At 42.4% G+C, this 8,533-nt stretch overlaps 1 non-coding gene across 1 annotated transcript; it reads left to right on the top strand.

The window, feature by feature from the left end:
* The first annotated feature begins 6,171 nt into the window (after nucleotides 1-6,171).
* Trnal-uaa lies at nucleotides 6,172-6,255 on the top strand. Its single transcript has one exon. It is a non-coding gene; the product is annotated as a tRNA-Leu (tRNA).
* Nucleotides 6,256-8,533: the final 2,278 nt, after the last annotated feature.

Below are 8,533 nucleotides of genomic sequence, written 5' to 3'. Positions count from 1 at the left end.
GCCGCTCACAACCCAACGCGACATTCGGAGTTCGACCGAAAAGCAAACAAAACTTCACTTCCTTCCTTCCCTTACCGGTGATGATGGCCCACACGGGAAGCTACCAGAGCTTTCCTTTCGCGTTCTGATCTGTTCGTTAAATGTTACCATGTTTTGCGCAACCGTTTTTCCAGCTCCGTTCCCGATGACCACTGCGCTGTGGGGGATTCATCCCTTTGGGGATCTATTCTCTCCTTTTGTACGGTACGCGGTCCGACAATATCATTTATTGCTTTTCAACTAACTTGCAAGCAAATGTTTTTCCGACGGATGGAAATGTTTTCCTTTTTATTCGCACGTTCCGTCAGCAGCTAGCCAGCGAGCGAGAGCTTTCCCAAGCGTTCATATTCTTGGAAGCATAGAAGTTTCGAATCACTTTAAGTGTTTCATCTGAGGGATACTGTGGTCAAGAACTTCCAATCATGAAATCACCTTAACAGAAAAAAATAATTTATTTAAATATTATGAAAAACTTTAGGATTTTCTTTTTGTAGGTGATCAATTTTAATTGTAAATATTTGCAGTTACTGTTGTTAATACCTTTATGACCAAATTCGGGCTCCTGTATGCGTTTAAAAATAGTTCGGCTGAAATGCTATTAGTTTGCCATTAAAAATACTAAGCAAAATGAGTATACGTTGCAAACTATCGTTAAAGATTGTGAAAAAAAAATCATCATCATCGCGAAGAATTTTCCTGTATGATTGTATGTTGATTTTTTATTTATTCATGAAATATTGATCAATTAGGGAATTATTCAGAATTGGATAAGTTCTTCTTCTTCTTTAACCTAACGCCCTGCTGGGCCATTTCTGCCATGGAATTATATTAACTCTAGCCAATAGATCAGATTCTCCTAGCTCACCGATGAAGAGCATTGCACTCTATTAGCGAGTGTATCTACGCCAAATAACAAACCCCGAGTATGGTACGATGGACGAGAGGCTGCATTACGCCACGGGATGAAGCTTACTCCATTTTGGGCAAATTCTGTGCTATTTGTCCATAGACTAGGCGAAGGACACCAGACTGCTGAACTTATGAAAATAGACAGAGTGGGTTTTTAAATTCCCTAGTCTGGCGACGAATAAATCCTAGCGTTTTATAAGCTCTGCTTAAAATATCATAGTTGTGACGATGAAAACCTAGTTTGCAGTCCAACGTGGCTCTCAAATCCCAAACAGTGCTGCACCGTAGCAGATGAATCCCACAGATGTTGAGCTGAAAAACGATACTAATGTACATTGGCATAACACAAATTTCAAGGTCGTTACGCCCCAATCCAAACAAAGAATAAAAACAAAGATGGCTGGAATGTTTGACAGATGTCATCTAAATAAGTCAGTTTCCTAATGTAAGTATTTTTGTCATGAATTACGGCCTAGCAGTATTGCTTTAAATTAAGTCATTACAGACACCCCTATAAATTCAAATCTGCATACCAACAGTATGTCACGCAACTTCACGTGTATTAGTCGAAAGGTTCTCTATTCTCTGTGGAAAGGTTCTACTCATCTTATAAGAAAAATCCACCTTTAAGTTAACATCTACCAAAGGACAAACATCAGTGTCATCATCACCATCTAAAACTCGTGCTGTTGATGAAAAGATAAGTCGCCCGTAGAAGCAATCGCTGATACGTCCAGCAAGAAGAAAAGCTTAGAGCAGCAGTAACATGCACATGCTACAGGAGGAAACATGCTTGCCATGAAAGAAGATATCTCGGTAAAACATTCTTTTTTCTGCTTTTCCTCAGAACTTTCCCTAACTGGTCACGCCATTGAGTCCCGGCGAAAAGGTGGCGATTGGTTGGTTTTCGATTTCCATCCTCCACTCCTAGCGACATCGTAACGTCATCAGCGATGTGTGCACGGCGATAAATATTTATTTCCCTTTGTGCGAATTTCATGGCAACACAAACGGTACACGGGTCCGTTGACGTACTCGGTAAAGAAAGTGGAAGTACACAGCAGCCACAGGACGCCTGGGTTCTGGGCAGGATCGATCAGATCACTCTTCCTCCATTGGCTCGACTCTGTTGGGGCAACATCGAAAAGCGATTCGGTCGAACGCAAGACTGAGGTTGCATTCCGACGACGATGAGGCCAAAGTGTACCCTTGCGCCGTCAGCCCATTAATGGACCAGAGTCCCTACCCACAGGCGGAAGGAAAATCGGGTTGACTAACAACGAAAAAAAAAAACAACGAATCGCACCAGAATGAAACCAAACTCGGCGTGATGAAACAAAAAAAAACCTCCCTGAAAAAGTGTCCCTTTTTATTACTTCCAGCGAGTAATGGTTTATTACGCTATTGCGACTTTCTCAGCGAGCAATTTTCTTTCAACACTCACTTCTACTACTCCTTCTGCTAACGATTGGGTTGGATGGGATGCAAGTAAAATGCGTCTTTATTGACACGTCCCCCCATACAAACTCATTGCTTCTTTGCTCGATTTCGTATGCACCGCACAAATCGTCCGATTTTCCCAAACGAATTCCACCCAACGGTCGCCTGGCATTGGGCAACGGGGAACAACGGCAAAGCAGTGTCAATTTGATTGCGAATTTATTTGGTTATTGAACCTAGGGGTTCACCCACCCTCGACTACTCACCCGCTCGAAAGGGCGTGCATCAGTGCCCCGGAACGATAACGATTATCCGGTCTCGTCGTGCGGTGAAAAGTAACAAATACACGGCTGAAGTAGTTTTCTCTCTCTCCTGATGTCGCCACATAGTATGATTTTCCTTAATCCATCCAATCCGGGCAACATTATCGCTGCTGGAAATGGAATGTGGAAAAACAACGCGTCAGGAAGAGAGACACACACACACGCATCCCTCCAGGACGACTGCGGGTGGGAAATCGGGTGTGTTTTGTACAAGTTTATGCATTTCTTTGTTCTCACCTAAATCAGGTTTTATGCGACAAACTTGTTTATTCTCTTTTACGCCACCCGAGCCACCCTTAAAAGGCGTATGCGACGAGGGTGTGCCTGGCGCCACAAGACGAGCGGATTATAAAAGAACGGGATTCAGCGCTTTTCTGCAATCCTTTGGGGCATTTAACGATAGTTTGGCGCTTTGTTTGTGATACTTCTTCGAATTTCTTTTCCTCTTGCTTAGTGGGGCTCCTTTTTCCCCCAACATGCTGAATGCTGAGGTGTTTTCTTATTGTTTATCAGGCGGACACAGATGCGTGATTGTTTTCTTGACGGAAATTGTCGTTCCCTTGGTATAACGATTGCCATAAGAATGTCTTTACGATAAGGCTGTAAAGGATGCACGCTAAAGTAGGATTCGTTGAAGCTCATAATAGCGCGTTAACGAATGCATCAATAGGATCGTAAATAATATGGATTAGAATGATACACCCCAACAATTGATGAGCAATCATTGGGTTGTATTAAAAATGCACTTTGATGAGGGCATATAAATATAAAAATATTTATGGTAGTTGGAAAAAAATTATTCGAAATAAAACTTAAAAAGCAAATTTTTTTTACTACAGTATATAAAAAAAATACTGTCCAATCTTGACTAAAAAAGATTTTATTTGTATTTAATAACATTCTTATCGTTGAAGTGTTATGATGCTTGGGCTAAAGTTTAGCGAAAGTAAAGTCAAGAATTATTTCATGCTGATAAGTAAACAAAATAAGCAATTTTATGGTTTCATACTGAAACGTTCTAAACATCAATCAATTTGATAAAATTTACAATAATTTACTATCTGTAAAGTTTTTCCTCAGCAATTCATCTTCCTGAGTTTTAAAAATTACATTTCTTTCGAAACATGCGTAGACGCCAACAAAATAAGAACTTATGAACATTAAAAATATTAACACAATGTGTGTAAAAAAATAAACATAAAATGTAACATCAAGTCATTAACAGGATCACTTTGTCCGAAATACGATGTCCGAGTCCGATAACGCAAAATATGTAATAACTATCGTCGTCTGAAGATTCTCACTAATGCCGAACGTTTGAAAGAGCCTCAGTGTATAAGCAGCATCAATAGAGTTGCCGAGAAGGCCGGTTACGAATTTGTCTCTATCTGTATGTGCTTGCGCCTAACATGTAGACAATCTGCATGCCATTCCCGAAAGTCGCCATAGGATGAATTTTTAGGAATGAACTATTAAGAGTATATTTAGGATTAGGGTTAGAACATGAATAAAGATCACACGTCTATACGTAGTATACACGTCTTATAAAAGACCGCCTGAGGAAATATTCTTGGATTTCTCTGCGAATCAACAGTACTGCGAACTGATTTTGTACTGTATGAACAGTACTGCGTACTGTCAAACGCAGTAAAAATCCTTTCAAATCCACGAAGTTAAATTATTAAAAAAAATTAAAATGGATTGCTTAATTATAACCAACTCTAAGATTTTTGGTAGTCTGTGATGCAAAATCTATATAGTATACATTATGACAAAAGTAAAGATTTCTCAGTTACTTCTAACAATAAAATAATAATTCTCAACAATTAATAATATTAAATCATACCAAAAAAAATGTAACACCAATTCTATAGCTTTCACCAGCACACAACAATCACTGGCTATCGCAACCGATGGCCTGATTCTTTCCGAAATGCTTTATCGGCAATTAACCGCCATAAAAATGCCGTAATTACCGTTAACATTACGCACGTTTACGGTTTACCTACTTTAGTATTTCTGGCCTGAACCGGTCGAGGAAATGATACACTTACACACCTACAAATGCACACAGGAAACCAAATAAAACATGGCTCCTTAATTGACGATACGCAAGTAAGTACCGGGGTTCCTTCCCACCTTCGCCCGTCCACCTGCATGATTAATGATCATAAACGCAAAAATGTTGGCTGGAATTGAGTCAGCTACAAGTTCCACTACTGTTGCTTTCATAACCCAAATAGAAGTCCCCAGTGGGAGAGACCAATTGCTTTGCTCGTTCCAAAGGCTCGTGCGCGCTTAACCAACAAACTGTTGCCCAAATTTTCATTAACACAATCCCACCCTGCACACGCCCGTTTGCATAATTAATCAACACTGAAATTACCTCCGCTTTGCAGGAGCAGGAATCAATAGCTGCAACGAAAGCAGAGTGGTGATGTTCCTTTTATGCACAATAGCATTGGGCGGGGTAAAGGTGCATCCAAGTCTTTCCCTGTACTCCACACCCCGTGATGCGATAACTTTACACAGCGGCTGTTTGAAAACTACTTACCCTTGACTCTCTCTCTGGGAGCATTAGGGCAACAGGGTGGGATTTACAATCTTTCTCATATAAAACAGGTTCCATTCAGCAATGCATTACGTGTGTTCGACATCATGCAGGCAACACAACTCCTTCCCCGGTGGCGGCAACTTAAATGAGATCCCACATCGGATATTACGAATGCAGCCGGTGCCCATACACCCGGGTCGGGGCGAAGATATTGAAAACTGCCGCCACCATTTTCTGCCACCGCGTGGAAAAGCGGACGCTCAGAGCGGCAGCGCGACATGCAGATTTTCTCTTGCCACAGGCAATAATAAAGACCACCGCAAGATGCATACGCAACCGATGGTTCAACCGTTTCGAACTTGGGTTTGTAAGCAAGGGGAGCGAAACGGGGGAGGTGAATGGGAGAGAGAGAGAAGGAAAGTTTTCCGAAACAAGCAAATCAACTTTTCTCATTTTCACAAGTCAACGAGCATTGTCAACGTGCTTGGGAAGGCGCCGACAATAGGAACAAGTTTTTTGGCTGATAGCTTCCGGCCAAATCGGGTGTCGGTCTGGGAAGAAGACAGACATCTTAGGAAATGTCAACAAATGAACTGGCTAATACGATATGCCGCATTGAACAGCTGTGCAAGCAAACTGATTGATGGAGTTAAAATTGTTCGTGAAGAAACAAGCAAAAGGGTTTTTGTTCATGTATTTGATTTCAAATACAAATGGCTATTATGTAATTTCATATGAGCTATAAAAAAAAACAACAGAATGGTAGTACAATTAACTCAGAACCTCGCCTCAAACAACAAACGCGCGCTGACAGCATGACAGAACCCTAGCATCTCACAGCTATCGATCAAGCGAACGATGGTAGGATGTGTTTCTATAGCGCTTTAGACTCACAGCCCAACACAAGTCAGGATGGCCGAGCGGTCTAAGGCGCCAGATTTAAGCTCTGGTTCCCGTAAGGGAGCGTGGGTTCGAACCCCACTTCTGACATCCTCTTTTTGCTACATCACTGCGCACCACACGGCACGCATCAGTGTCGCGTGCTTATTCACGCTCACGATGTGACCACGCAACGCAACACGCGCGGGTCGTTTCTGTCACGTGACATCAATTCAACGGTTTCACTTGCGGCGTTACAAAGCGTTACATAGCGTTACCGAACAGAGCGCGCTCATTCGTCATTCGTGCGTCGACGGGGGTACATTCCATGATTGCAGCTATTACAGTGCACTCCAAATTTTAGCAACACATGTAATTTTATTTTTTTAAGTTATTTTTGTTTTGAGTTGTACTTTATTAATTGATTTAAATGAATTTATTTGATATTGAATACGAACATGTGCAGATATGAAGTATAGGCAAACAAAAGCTCTACTTTTCGAGTCTTTTGAATAACACTGTTATGCTAATGACAAGATAAGCGTTTCTCCCAAAAACAAATCATTGTGCTTCTGTTATCTGCACAGATGCTCCACTTTGCTCTCATCTCATGAACAGTATATCCCCACCATCAAAAATCCGCTAAAAATAATTTCCATTCACAAGCATTTCTGGCAAAGCCAGCGGTACCATTACTAGACAGGGACTTTTCTCGCTCTCTCGCTAATGAGCGTCATCCACACATGCACCTCACATTCAAGTACATCATTCCGGCACCACATGTGAACCTCAGACGGTCTCGAGATAAAAATATCATCTTGTTCGCTTCGGGATCAGTGTCGTTGGCAAAGATCACCCAAAACTCTGCTTCAAGATAGCGCACAGCTAGCTTTGGTCCGAAACGCGAGCTCAAAACACGAAATTTTCACCGTGAAAAATACTTTTCCGTGATCGAATCTCATCCCGATCCAAACAAACAGTCGCCGCCCAGGGGGTGCTGGTGCGATTGCACCGCGTTCTTTATACTGCCGGTAATTCCTCTGATGTACTTGGGCCAGCAGTGTGCAATGCAAGCATCATCATTAGTACCGGCAAATATTATCTCCCTTTCTCCTTCGATTACTAGACATCCGGTTTTGGCCTTCATGCAACGGAAGGTTTTCCATCGCAGGAACAGTTAATGTTCTTTTTATCAAACCCCGGTAGTGCGGTAGCTCCGAAGCCACCAAGTTCATGCACCACAAAAGACGGGAACTGATTTTATCAAGAGGCTACCACCGGAGCGCATCTGATTGACAGGTTCATGTTCACCCAACACGGGAACTCGGTGTGCGGATGACCGATAAACGAATCGAATGAGTGAGAACGTCACCTACCGAAGGACGGCGTGGTCGATAATCGTTAATCTACTACGGCCCACAGGATAGAACACTCATCCACAATGCACGTTCAATTTTGACAGTTGGCTGTCATTCTCTCACCGAACGGCTAAACCCTACGCCATTCGTCCTCTGCGTACGACGTAAGTTATTGAACAAATTTAATGCCCTGCTTGCCGTGCAGAAAAGCAAGATAAGAGCTTGATTGGAAATGCTCGATCGATCAGACTTGAAAGAACGGTTCCTTCTCTGGTTCGATCATTGCAAGGACGGCGTAAACGGATCGCGATAAGGACAACGCCGGATCGGCGGACAATGTCCCTACATGGTACAATGGAGGTCGTCTGGTAGCTGCCTGTTCCTCGACTCTTTCTGCAAAACTAACTGGCGTCTGTTCTAATCTTGCTACCGTCCACTTGCCAATATTACACACTCACGCACGGGAACAACACCCCCTTTCTCCTGCCGTCAGTGTGCCACCACAGTGCCGCTAGACGCTCACCCATACAAAACCAGACACTCGACCTCACCGTTTTCATTCGATTAAATAGGAAAAAAAACATGACAGAAAGTGCGAGAAGCGTGCAGTATTTTTCACAATTTTATTGGACGATAAATTTGCGCTAATCGAAAATTTATGACTCCATCCTTACATACAGAAACCTGCTGTGCACTCAATGCAAGTGAGCGTCTGGAACGGTGGTTGGCATATGGAATTGGCATTCGATACGATTGGATCGGATTGAGGATATACACTGTCCTGTCCGTCGAGTGTCCATCATCAATTAGAGCGCGTCCGGCCAACTCTTTAGATAATCAAGATTTGCTTTGCGCCATGAGGACCTTCTTCGAACGTGTGGGAAGCGTAGTGGACGCCGCCATCAGACAAAGCTGCAACAAGCTGAGTACTTGAAATTTCTATGTTGAAACCACAAATCACATTCTTCGATCCGTAAATTGATTAATGTCTATTCGCTCGTTTACTTTGTTGTTTATTACCTACCGATAGA

The sequence above is a fragment of the Anopheles stephensi genome, unplaced genomic scaffold, assembly GCF_013141755.1.
Source record: "Anopheles stephensi strain Indian unplaced genomic scaffold, UCI_ANSTEP_V1.0 ucontig70, whole genome shotgun sequence".
NCBI classification, from domain to species: Eukaryota; Metazoa; Arthropoda; class Insecta; order Diptera; family Culicidae; genus Anopheles; species Anopheles stephensi.
Note: the sequence above shows the minus strand (reverse complement) of the source record. Positions and strands in the feature narration are given on the sequence as shown.